We start from the raw sequence: 14016 nt of genomic DNA on the forward strand, positions 1-14016 counted from the left end.
AGCTTAACACCTAATTGTAACTCAACAGAAGTCTTGAACGATAAAAAAGCTTGAAATGCATTTGATTTGTTTTTAAGAAAATAAATCCATGTATGCTAAGAGAAAGCATCCACAAATTATATGTAATATTGAAAACTAGATGAATAACAGGAGGCTAGCCCTCACAAATCAGCAACAACAAGCTCTAGGGAGCAAAATACACTATTGTAGAAGAAAAAAATGATAGCTTATGGCTTTTTCCTATTTCATTAGTATGACACAATCAAAATGACTTAGTTTTGGGAATTATAATATTACAAGATTTCAGAATCTGATCAACAACAGCAAAGGAAGGATGATCGAGTCGTTGATGTTAGCGAGTAAACTGAAAATTTGAATCAGACTTCTAAAAAGACACAGCAGCATTAGTGGCTTTATGTGTAGTGTTAAAAGCATGTATAGGTGTTACTGGCAAAAACTTGTACAACCCACCTAACTCAGTGCCTAAGAGTAGAATCTTGTGAGTTTTCAGATCTTTTATATAGCAATAATGAGGATAGAATTAAAAATAAACTTTGTTATCCTTAGCAAATTTTGCAACAGACAACAAATTTTTGTGTATATCAGGAACAAATAATAGATCATACAACAATATTCACTAGAGCAAGTGGAAAAAAATGATGAAACAATATGAGAAATAACAACACGATGACCATTACCTACAGTAAATGTACCTGACCCAATATACAAACTACATTCAACGAACTTGGTAGGGTCATTGGTTATGTGTGTCGTTGCTCCACTGTTCAGGTACCATGTTTGATCAGCCACATTGGAAGGGGTGACTAGAACTGATGCAAGATTTTCTTGTAGCACATTAACAAAGCTTGAAAAGCCAGTATGGTTGAAGGTATCAACATGGAATGTGCCAAATGAAGGAGAAACTGAGTTAGAATCTAGTTCCTCTTTAAAAGTAATGTTTCTAACCTTATTTCTCCCTAAAAAAATATTGCAGTTCTTGTCTCAAAATATTCTTAATTGTGGAATCATAAAACTTATAGCCCCTAGATCACTCAGAATAACCAATAAAGTAGTCACTTACTATTTTGGAGTCCAATTTCTTTTCATGTGGCCTATAAGGCCTTGCCTCAGTTGTACATCCCCAAATTTGAAAGTGGTTTAGACTAGGCTTTCAACCTGTTCAAAGCTCATAAGGTGTTTTTGCAGCTGCTTTAGTGGGTACTCTATTCAAAATGTAAGCTGTTGTGTTTAGAAGCATTGGCCAAATGAGTAGATTCAAACTTCTCATGTTTCAAACTTAGTTCCTCTTGCACACAATGAGAAATAAGCTTATTTAGAATCCATTTATGCTTTTGAAAGTTGCAATTAATTTTAAATTGGTTAAACTATGCAAGAAGCTATACCAAAATCATAAGAACAAGTAATTCCTCAGAAAGCTCGATTTTAAGTGTCTTAAGTCTTGAAGATTTTAAGTGTCTTAAGTCTTGAAGCAATATGTAACATCTCCATAATGTACTCCCTCACATTTCCTTGACCCTTGTACTTCGTAAACATCAAAGAAGTCAGAAATGATATCATCTCAACCTTATTGTTTTTGGCAAGACTGATTACTCTGAAATATATAGACTTTTACAACACTTTCTGACTAGTAATTGAAGCAAATTCTAAGTATTTTGATAGAAAATTTTGTAGTTTTATTACAAAATTTTAAAGTAGGGCAAAATTAAAGTTAAATTTGTAATCTTACTTATTTACATGAAATTTGTAATCTTACTTATTTACATGCTAATTTTACATTTTTTTGTCATTTTGATGCAGTTTGGTGCAAAAGAAGAAAAGTTAGTCTTGAAGCTCACCTATTTAATGCTTGATGCTGTAACATTCTTGCAATAGAAGCTATGCAGATGTGGGTTGATAGTTGATCAACATGGGACGCCCTAAATTAATTTGTTGGACTCTTTATTTCATTTTGACCCAACTCTCAGTTAGGTCACTGAAGTGGACAAGTCTACTACCAAATATGAAGTCGAAACTGTCCACTAAGGGAGGAAAAATCTCAATTCGCTCATGGGGAGTCCAACCGGTTAAAAATCAGATTTCAAAAATGCAACGGAAAATAAATTTAGGGAAAATCAGAGTTTTAAATTTTTTTTCCAAAACAAGAACTTGGTTGTGATATCTAAAGTAATAAACACTTAATCAAAACTATACCTTTTTTATTTGTCTAGGATGAACACTTCGACCGAGTAATCTTCTCCGCTATCCTCAAACTCACATTTCCCGAGTGTGGTCTCGCTTCGAATTAGAAAATTTTTCACAAAAATTACCAGTGGGGTAATTACTCAATTTCTCTAAAATTTTAGGCCAATTTGTAAATAAGAAAAATATCTCTAGAACTTTTCGAAATAATTTCTTTAGAGAATTTTCTTTCTACAACTTTCTCTTGAATTCAAATGCGTGAAAAATAATGACCCATGGCTCTCTTTATATAGGGAGACTTTAGAGAATTCAACTATGATTAAATTAATCACTTTAATATTAAATTAACTTGATAAATATTATATTAATTTAATATTAAATCTTATTTAATTAATAGAAAATTTATCTATAAGATAAACATTAAATTGAATTTGATATTAAGATAATCAAAATAATATTATTTTTTAAATAATTAATCTGAAATCAAATTCTCTAGTATAGTCCCAAGAGGCCCGGTTTCACATACCAGGCCCGGTTTGACTAGTTTTTGGGTCTTGGTCTTGGTTTTGGACTCCCGTGCCCCATTTACGATCTCAGGTCCAATTTTCAAGTTCAATTACCCATTAGGGCAATTGTTTGACTTGAAAATTTATTTACAAAATTATCATATTAATTTGATTAATTTAATAATACTTTATCAAAATTAATTTTCCCAAAAATCTCTTAGATTTTCCAAATTAATTTTTCAAGGAAATTCTTTAATCAAATTCTCTAGTTAAACAATTCTTACGACCACCCAATTTAATTTCATTTAATTTCACATAAAATAAAATTGACTTAATTAAATTATTTCCAAAGTCGTAGGATTTACTTCTAATTCAAATGCAATTTGATCGAGCTATTGTTGATCTAGCAGAGGGACCAATCGGACATATACAATTAGGCTCTAGTAATTGCAATTATGTCCAGAAGTATTGTTCTAATAATTTGATATTAATTAATCATGGAGTCAATCCACAAGAAGTACCCTGATTGAAAATTCCTAATTGTATACTTTTTATGAAAGCAATTCATCCAACTATTTTGTCTAATAACCTAGTCATGTGTGTGTTACCCTCATATGATATCCTTAATTTCTTTGAGTTAAATTCATTCATTCACTCAATACAATTCTATTTTATCTCATTATCACCATTGTGTTCTTTTAATGATTAATATGATCACTGTCAACAAATAACTGTGATAAATTGCTCGTTTGAGAATGAGCAACCCATGGCCACGTTCCATATTTATCAATCAACACAATGTCAATGAGAGGGTATCGTTAACTCTTTAATTGAGCTATCACTACAGCAAAACAGGTTTTTAGCGGCGTTTGAACAAAAAATTCCGTAATAAATCGAGCATTAGCTACGTATTTTAACAAACGCTGCAATAGGTAAGCAATAGCGGCGTTTCAAAAACACCGTAAATGATCAAGCATTAGGGGCGCTACTCGAAAAACGCCACAAAAAGTTGGGCAAAACGACATCGCTTTCTTTTTGAGCTTTAGTGCCATTAACGGCGCATTTTAACAAATGCCGCAACAAATTGAAAATTTGCGGCGCTTTTTGAAAAACGAGGCTAAATATCATTAGCGGCGCTTCCTATAAAACGCCGCTAAAGGTCAAACATTAGCAGCACCTTACGGATAAGGCTGCAAAAAAGTTGAGCAAAACGACATCATTTTCTATTTTGAGCTTTAGTGGTATTAGCGTCGCTTTTTAACAAACGCCGCAATAAATCGAGAATTAGCGGCACTTTCTGAGAAACACAGCTAAAGATCGATCAATAGCGGCGATTTATGTAAAACGCCATTATAGGTCAAGCATTAGCGGCGCGTCTTGGAAAACGCCGCAAAAAATTTGAGCAAAACATCGTCGTTCTCTTGGTGAGCTTTGGCGGCATTAGCGGCGCTTTTTGGAAAACACCATAAAAAAGTTGAGCAAAATGATGTCATTTTTTTTTGTTGAGCTTTAGCGGCATTAACGGCGATTTTTAAGAAACGCCGCAAGAAAATCATTTTATTTTAGACTTTTTGGTTTAGGGTTTATAATTTTAAGGTTTAGGGGTTAAGGGTTAGTATATAAGGTTTAATGTCTATGGTTTAGGGTATTAGGATTTATAATATAATGTTTATTATTTTTGGATTATAATTTTGAGTTTAGCGTTTATGGTGTAAAGTATGGGGTTTGGGGTTTGGGGTTTAGGGTTTAGTATTTAATATTCTTTTTTAATTACTTTTGTCCCTTGTAATATATATATTTAAGGTTTAGGGTGTATATTTATGGTTTGGGGTTTAAGGTTTAGGGTTTAGGATTTATGATTTAGTGTTAAGAGTTTAGTGTTTACGATTTAGGTTTAGGGTTTAGGAGGTTTTTTTCTAATTATGAATTTCATCCTTCTATATTATCAAAAAAAAAGTTAAGCCTTTTGCTTTAATTTAGGGGTGAGCAAAACTCGATTCGACTTGAAAAAAATCGAAAAAAATTTGAATTTCGAGTTAAACGAATCAAGTTATTCGAGTTAATCGAGTTATTCGAATCAACTCGAATTTTTTTTTCGAATTTCGAGTTCGAATCGAGTTGAGTTTTCGAATTCGAATAACTCGAATAATTCGAATAATTCAAATATCAAACTATAATATTTTACATTTTTACCCTAAACTCCCAAATTTTTTTACTTTTCCCTCAAAACTTTCACTCCTTCTCACTTTCCCCCCAAAACTTTTACTCCCCTCCCCTCCCAACCCCTAATCTACCCAAAATCCATTTCCCACCAAAATTTTACTCTTCCATTTACTTTTTCTCAAAATTTTACTCCCAAAAACCCTCAAAACCTTTTATTTTCTTCCCATCCCACCTCCCATCTACCCCAAACCCTCCCCCCTCCAATTTTTTTTTAATATTTTCCCTCCAAAATTTTACTCCCCCTATCTACTTTCCCTCAAACTTTTATTCCTCAAAACTTTTTATTTTGCCCCTAAATTTTTACTTCTCACCCTTTACTCTCAAATAAAAAATCAAAATTATCCAAAAAAAATCACTAAACATAAATAGTAATAATTTTATTTACATATACTATTTATATTATTAAATTAAATTTCACGTTTTATATTATTTATATTATTGAATTGTTTAGACATATTGAATATTTATATTAAAATTGAATTCTTAATTATGTCATAAAATATTCGTGTTAAAATTTTATATTGGTATCAATTTCACATTTTATTTTTAAAATAATTTTATTAAAAAATCATATTTTTATATTTAATATATTTTTAATTTCAAAATACATAGTGACAAGAATCAAGATAATTGAAACAACTAAGCAAACAAATAAGCTAACCAGTATATAAAAAATTAATAAATAAATTATGAGGTGATGAAAGTTAATAAAAAAACTGATTAAGGTGGAAAAATTTTATTACGATGAGTGACAATGGTTACAAGGACCCAAAATTATTTTTTAAAATTTAACTCGAACAAATATATTTGATTCGATTCAATTCGAATTCCATCTCACTCGACTAGATTCGAGAAAACTTCAAATAAACTTAGGATGATAAAATGATATTTGAAAACTCGATTAACTCGAAAATTTTCGATTCGATTCGATTCGATCGAATGCTCACCCCTACTTTAATTCATTAGAATTTAATCTTTGTACTTTAAAAAAAACTAATTTTAAAATAATTAATAGAATTATTAAAATTTTAAGATACCCAAATTAAATTATTTTTTAATACTAGAGGAAGAATTGGACGGTCGAAACCGGGTGTGAAAGAAAGACGTTGAAGGGGCATGGATGAAATCCCCATGAGTCTGACACTACTTACACTTACGCACAAACTCTATGCTGTCCTTCTCCCCTTCTCCATAATAAGCCAGCCAATAGTACCCTAACCTAAGAAGTTATCTTACATCATTATATTCAATTTTAAATTTGAACATTTAAATAATGTCATATTAAAATTTATAAAAATTTAACAATTAAAAATAATGTCATAGTAATGTATCAAATTTTAATTTTATAAAACTATTAAATATTTGAAAATTTTTAAATAATATTATTTCAAACATATATATATTTAAAAAGTCAATCGTTAGCGGCGTTTTTCTCAAAAACGCCGCAAAAGGTAAGCAATAGCGGCGTTTGGACAAAAAACGCCGCAACAATGTATTAAAAATTGTACAAGACGGCGCCGTTTGGTTACATGAATTTAATTTTTAGTGGCATTTTTCTCAAAAACGTTGCAAAAGGTAAGCAATAGCGGCGTTTGGTCTAAAAACGTCGCAACAATGTATTAAAAATTGTACAAAACGGCATTGTTTAGTTACAGGAAATTAAATTTTTAGTGGTGTTTTTCTCAGAAATGCCGCAAAAGGTAAGCAATAGTGGCGTTTGGTCTAAAACCGCCGCAACTGTGTATTAAAAATTGTGCAAAACGGTGTTGTTTCGTTATAGGAAATTAATTTTTTAGTGGCGTTTTTGCTGAAAACGCTGCAAAAGTTATAAAATTAGTGGCATTTTTTATTAGCGCCGCAAATATTGCAATACGAACTTCACTTAAACGATGTAGTTTTCTTCCACGAATTATTTTTCTTCCCCATTCCCTCACCCAGCCCCTAATTCCCCTTCCAAATCCCTAATTTCACTCATTCACAGAGACGTCACCTCCCCTACTAGCATTGGTTTCATTTTTGTTTCTTCGATTCTTCATTTCATTTTTTACTTAACGAGAATATTTGTTTCAGTTTCTTCTCAACATTTAGACAAAGATAGAGAAAACGAAGAAGGAAAAGGACATTCCTATTCTGTTTTTTGGTCAAGCTTCAATCAGGTTCATTTCCTTTTTTTTGTGTGTTTAGGGTTTGGGTTTTTCTTGTTTGTGTGAATTTTTTGTTTATAATTTGTTATTGACCTTGAAATCCAGTCGAATCGTCTTTGGTTTTAGGGTTTTCAATCCCTAAAAACGTTCGCATTTCACCCTTTTACTTGTGGAATCTGTTCCGAAGTGATTTCATTTCTCTTCATCTTCCTAAAGGTACTATTTTCTTCTCTCTTAATTCATGTTTTAGCAATTTAGTCTGAATCCCTTTTTATTAACCATTTATTGTTAGATTTTTGACAATAAAATCTATGCTTTCGAATTTAAAATCTATTTTGTATTGAAATATATTTTTAATTTGTTTGTGCTACAAGTAATTTTCTCTTTTATTTTTAATATATGTTACACTTTCTTTTCTAATATGCAGTCCCTCGTATATATATATATATATACATGCATGCGTGTTTAGTTAATATATACCACATTTAGTTGTATGCAAAATGATAGGCTTCCTTCACTGGCTTTGTTACTGCGATTTGCTATGGCTGCTTTCTCATGCACTGTTTTATCCATATTCCAGTCAGGCAGAGGCAGAGTCTTAAGTTAAAAGTCAAAAGTATGCAACTTACTTAGTTTTTTTTTTTTTCTCATTTTTCTCTCACGTTGGTTTTTCATTTTTCCTTTGCCTTCTTCCTTTCGTTTTGCTACAGTAAAGAGAAGAAAATAATCTGTTGTTGTTTATTCCTTGCTCTTCCTCAAAATTTTTCTTATTGGTCTATGTTCCTTTGATTTTCATTACTAATAAATTTTAAATTTTAAAATAATTATAAATATTATATTTTTAAATAACTTAAAACCTATATTATTAATATATAACCTATATTTCAAATTCATTACTAATAAGTTTTTAAATTTTAAAATAATTATAATTATTATATTTTAAAAAACTTAAAACCTATATTTTAATATATAACCTATATTAGTTTGGATATATAACCTATATTTTAAATTCATTACTAATAACTTTTAAATTTTAAACATAATTATTTATTTATATTTTTAAATATTAAAACCTATTTTTAATATATCACCTATATTAGTATGGATATATTACATATATTTCAAATTCATTACTAATAACTTTTTTAAATTTTAAACATAATTATAAATATTATATTTTAAATATTAAAACCTATATTTTTAATATATAACCTATATTAGTATGGATATGTAACCTATATTTCAAATTCATTACTAATAACTTTTAAATTTTATACATAATTATAAATGTTGAAATACTAAATACAAATCTAAATTTTATACATAATTATAGATGTTGAAACACCTATATTTCAAATTCATTACTAATTACTCAATTTACATTATTTTAAAAATCTAAATACAAATCTTGAAATACTAATTTCCACATAACATATAAATCTTGGTCTTATTAAATATTTCAACTATTTTATATGTACTATTATTGTTGTAATTAGTTACTAAAATTTCAACTATTTTATGTATATTGCAGATAAAATGCCTAGAAGCAGATTGCGAGATCTAAGTATTGTTCAAAATACTCCAAATTCGGAAGAAACAAATAGTGAACAACAAACTGCTATTGGATCTTCGAATGTTCCGAATACACCTGACGAACCTGCAGAAATTCAAAGTAATGTTAAATTTAATTTACATGCGTGTAAACTTTTGTTATATATTTCTTTTTCAAATTCTTATATTATAATATACCATTTTTTAGCTGAAAGTGATGGACCCGCAGAGGTCGAGGACGTACGCTACTTAAAGATTTATACGAGTTAAATCCTGTCGAGCGTGTCAAAGTATCTAGAAACAATCTTGGTCAGCCTGTTGGATCAGATGCTCGACTTTTAGCAGGATATTTGGGCATTATAGCACAAAATGCGAATATGTTGCCTATCAACTATGAGCCATGGCATCAAATGCCTGATAGTAACAAAAATCAAGCTCTCAAAAATATTAAGGTAACAAAACCTGAATGTAATTTATAATACTTTGGTTTAAGTTTCATTTATATTTACTTTCTAAACTTGTGTTTTTTGTAAGAGAGGTTTGCTTCAGAGGTCTCGGATAATTATGTCAAGAAGGCATTGGGAAAAAGATGGAGAGACCATAAAAGTACTTTAAAGAAAGAATATTTTAAGACAAAAATAACCCTCGAAGAGAAATTGCGAAATGTCCCGCCGGGAATGCTGAGGTACCAATGGGAAGATGCGGTTAGATTTTGGAATTCAAAAAAAAGGAGAGGTATTACGTACTTCCAAACTCTTATAATTATTTCGGTTTATAGTATTTACTATATACGTAATAATAATTTCATAATGTAGGATCGTGAACGAGTTGGAACAAGCAGCAGGCAAAAACAGAAATTCACTCACACAGCTGGGTCGAAAAGTTTTGCTTTTGTAGTTGAGGCTGAGGTATTTTGAATTTATTAATAGTGTCAAATATTTATTACTTTCTATTAAATAATATTTTTACTACTACATTGTAGGAACTGTCATCTAGTCAAAAAGTTAGACGCCTTCAGCTTTTTGACATTACACATAGGAAGAAAGATGGATCTCCTATGACTTTTGAAGCTACAGAAATTATGGTATGTTTACTTAATAAAATTTGAATTATTTTAAATATTTATAGTGTTTAATTATAATGGTTTAATTCTTTGTTTGTAATGCAAATAATTTTAACTTATGTTGCATTTGTTTTTATAATATATATTGCGTTTCTAACTCTTTGATTGATTTATTAGGAGAAACTAAAGGATAAAAAGGCAGAGTATGAAGCGATTTCTTCGAGTGATAGTTCTGTTCATCTTGACGACATTGATAACCGGATTATTACTAAAGTTTTGGGTCCTGAAAGGTATGGTCGGGTTCGATTTCAAGGATCTTTTGATAACCTAACCTAATATTTTGGATCCGGCTCACAGCAACACGTGCCTTCGGGGAGTCAGGCTCAAGTTGAAGTTCAAAGGTTAAGAGACCAGATGGCACAGATGCAGGCGAGCACAGATGAGCGAATTGCTCAACTAAAGTGAAAGCTGAAAGAAAATATGAAGAACTCCAGCTACAACTTAAAGCAGAGGTAGCAGCGAGGGAAGCAAAGCAGAGCAAAAAGTACGACGCACTCTAGCTACAGCTCCAGAATATGCTGATGATGTTTCAGCAATCGTAAAATCCGCCATCTTAGACTATTGTATGAATATTTTTAACATATTAACTTTTAAAATTATTGTAAGAATAATTTGAATTATACTTCATTTATCAATTTATATCATATATCATTTGTTGAATTTGAAGTATCATTTATATTTGCTATTTTTGGTTGGATTCTATGCTACAGGAAGGGTTGCATATGGATGAAAATTGGGTACTAAAAATTTGCCAAAGTTAGTGGCGTTTTTTGTAAAACGCCGTTAAAAAAATGGTACTTTTAGCGGCGTTTGTGAAAAAAGCGTCGCTAAAGGTCATGTTCTTTAGCGGTGTTCGTGATAAAAGAGCCGCTAAAGGTCATGTTCTTTAGCGGCATTTATGTGAAAGAAACATCGCCAAAATTAGCGACATTGTCTATAGCGGCATTTTTTGCGGCGCTTGTGAAAGTGTCGCAAATACTTTTAGCGACGCTAAATAGTGCCGCTATAGGCCGAAAAAAAGGCCACTAAAAGCTTGTTTTGCTGTAGTGTATGAATTCTATTGTTGCTGGTAAAACCATGCCATACATAAGTCATTTACCCAACATATCGGCTATCGGCTCGATCATCTTTAGAGCATAAGCTTCTACTTATATCAAAGCACATGAGTTACATATGCATGGTCAATGACTAACATAGGATTTAGGTAAATCACACCATGAATGTCACAAATGAATTAATTCACAAATAGATTCAGAATTAATTCATCTTGGGTCTAGTCCAATGTATCATTTTACCAATGCATACATTTATGTGTCTACCTGTGGAGTCAACTACTTTGATAGCCAAGACTAACCATCTCCTCAACTGGAATTGTAGGCGACATGATAATCCTTCTCAGTATTTGAATCAAATGCTCACTTTGATTTTTTTACGGGATTGCGGACTCATTTAGATTATCTACTGAAGTAAGTTGTCTTTCTTGCGATGTAAACGTTCTTAGAATGCCACTTATCATCAGTTTGAACTTAGACAATCAATGAGCTAATATTTGCTTATCACAATTTTTTGCTATGCATGCAAAATATGAAAGACAGAAATGCAAAAGACATAACAATGAAATGTGAAATTTATTTATTCATCGTTTAAATACATCGAAAATAATTACATGTTTAGTACAATATGGGCACATTTCCCAGCACAACCATCTATAAAAGTATTTAATTTAGCCACCCAAGACTTGGTAAAATTTCAAAAACCAACCATAAAGATTTTTTATGTGACCGTTAAACTCCCCTCCCTATTTCAGCGTGCCTTCCTATTAAATAAGCATGAAACTAGCTAAATTTAGCAAACTTATCCACCCTTGTTGCTTAACACAATGGGTTGAGCATTCATGAGAGAAATAAGGGGGATTATTATGCTAAAAATAAAAAACTCAAGGGGCTCCTCACTAGTATAAATAAAGAGGCATTTGCTCTCCATTTCACTAATTCCTCATTCACCATCTCTTCTCCCTTTTCTCTTTTCTTTCACTTTCCATTTTCCATTCTTCAAAGAGTGTTTGTAAGGTTTTGAGAGCAGCCACATTCAATCATATTAAAAGCTTCTAAGATTGGTAGTCATGGCAAAAAGCGAAGAAGGAAGGAGGAACAAAATGAGTTGTGCCTTGGAGAACCATCAGAAACGGCTTAGCATTTCATTTCCCCTCAATATTTTATTTTTGTTCAATTCAAGAAACATGATTGAAACTAAGTTTTTTGCTTTTAATACAATCACGATTGTTTAATTTTGCTTATTGTTAGAATGATTTAAATTTCATAACTAGATTGTAACAACTCAAACCAGGCCTAGACATTATAGTCGAATCTGGAGAAATTACATTAGTTTTTTTTAAAAACCTAGAAGTTAAATCCTAACTTTAGAAACCAAGAATTCGATAATAATATTTTAACAAAACACTTATATGTTATTTTGGAAATTACGCACAAGTCTTATTTATTTTACAAGATAACTTTTGATTTCAATGAATGTTTAGAAAATATAAATATGGCAAACATTCGTTAAAAGCTATTTATTAGTTTATAGAAAAACATTTAAGAAATTACTTAATTTTGCAGCGAAAAATTTCAGAGTTTTAGTTTTGAAAAATTGAAATCTATTTTATTAACTCGTGTGATTTTGCAGTATCACGTTCAAAAAATATCAATTATCAACGAACTAAACAAAAATCCAACAAAGCCCAAAAACATTTTGCAGTCCCAAAAGCCCAAAATAGATGTTTATGAAAATCTCCATATTTTAATTAACTGAAAAAATAATTTGAGCTCCCATACGTCATCCAGTCTAAGTCAGAAGATTACCTTAAACATATTAAACCAACGAGTAAGCTAGAACCCCAGTGTGTGACTTGGCCCACAAAACAGAATTTTTACTTATAACATAAAAAATGTAAATACCAACACAGAACTTTACTTAAGATGACCACATTAACAGAAACATATGTCAGATCAGAATGTCATATTTTCAAAACATATACCAAATCAGAATGTCATATTTTTAGGAACGTATATAATATCAAAATGTCATATCATATCAGAACAAATACTACCCTCATCTGCTACACACCAACTTCGTCCAACCAATCACTCCAATAAGACTACATGATTCCATCCATCCAATCACACCGAATGCCACTCATAATGGTGCAATTGAGCTGCCAAACTTATATTGCGGTTTAACCACCAAAATTGTAGTAAAACTGCCACAAACACCTCCTCTAACATATCAAAATCCACCCTAATGCAAGTGCAAAATCATAATAACATATGTACATATCACATAGTCGAATTAGATATCATATTAGAATAGATAGCAAAATAGGGATGTCAAACATGCTTTACAAAAATAGTTATGCTTTCAAAAATTGTTGACACATATAATCTACATGTGACTCACTTACCGAACGTATCAATACATATACCTCACTTCGAGTCTTTTTTAAGGAAACTAGACCCTACGAAGGGTCTAATTACAAACTATAGATTAAATCGGGCCTAAATGAAAATTTTAGAAAAATGGGTCATATGACACGGCCCAGATGACCAGCCCGTGTGATCCTACCCGTGTGTAGTACACGCCCTTATGCCCCACACGGCCTAACTGATTTGCCCGTGTAACCACACACGTCTGTGTGACCCCATACGGCCTAACACACGGCTAGACACATGATTGTGTGATGCGCACAGCCAGCCACACGGCCATGTGACGCAGAATAGTTTCGATTTTTCTTCTTCTTTTTTCCATAAGTTTTAGATTATACGTTGTGGTTTCAGTTTAGAAACATACACCTAAACACTTCCGATATGTCATCTCAACAATAGCAATTACAACATCTACACATGAAATCTAAACCGAACCAATTAACGAATACGTATACTGATACAACTTAAACAATCGATTCCTATAAACCAAACAAAACCAGCCTTTAATTTAAAGATACTAACACTTACCCTTGAAACAGAGCATCAGCCTTTAACAAAACTAAACTCGTTGGAAGATCGTTGTACTTCTCACGATATTCCCTTATCAATACGAGAACATTCAAACTTAACATTAAAATCAATTAAAAGCTCAGTTAACTCCATGTGAACCAAAGAAGGAAACTACGTTACTACAACAGAATAACGACCACAACTTACTAAGAGATGACCAAAAAGGAAGAAAACAAAAAAGGTGGCTGCAAGACAGGAATGACGAAGAAGGACTAGTA

This window comes from Gossypium raimondii, chromosome 7, assembly GCF_025698545.1.
Source record: "Gossypium raimondii isolate GPD5lz chromosome 7, ASM2569854v1, whole genome shotgun sequence".
Lineage (NCBI taxonomy): Eukaryota > Viridiplantae > Streptophyta > Magnoliopsida > Malvales > Malvaceae > Gossypium > Gossypium raimondii.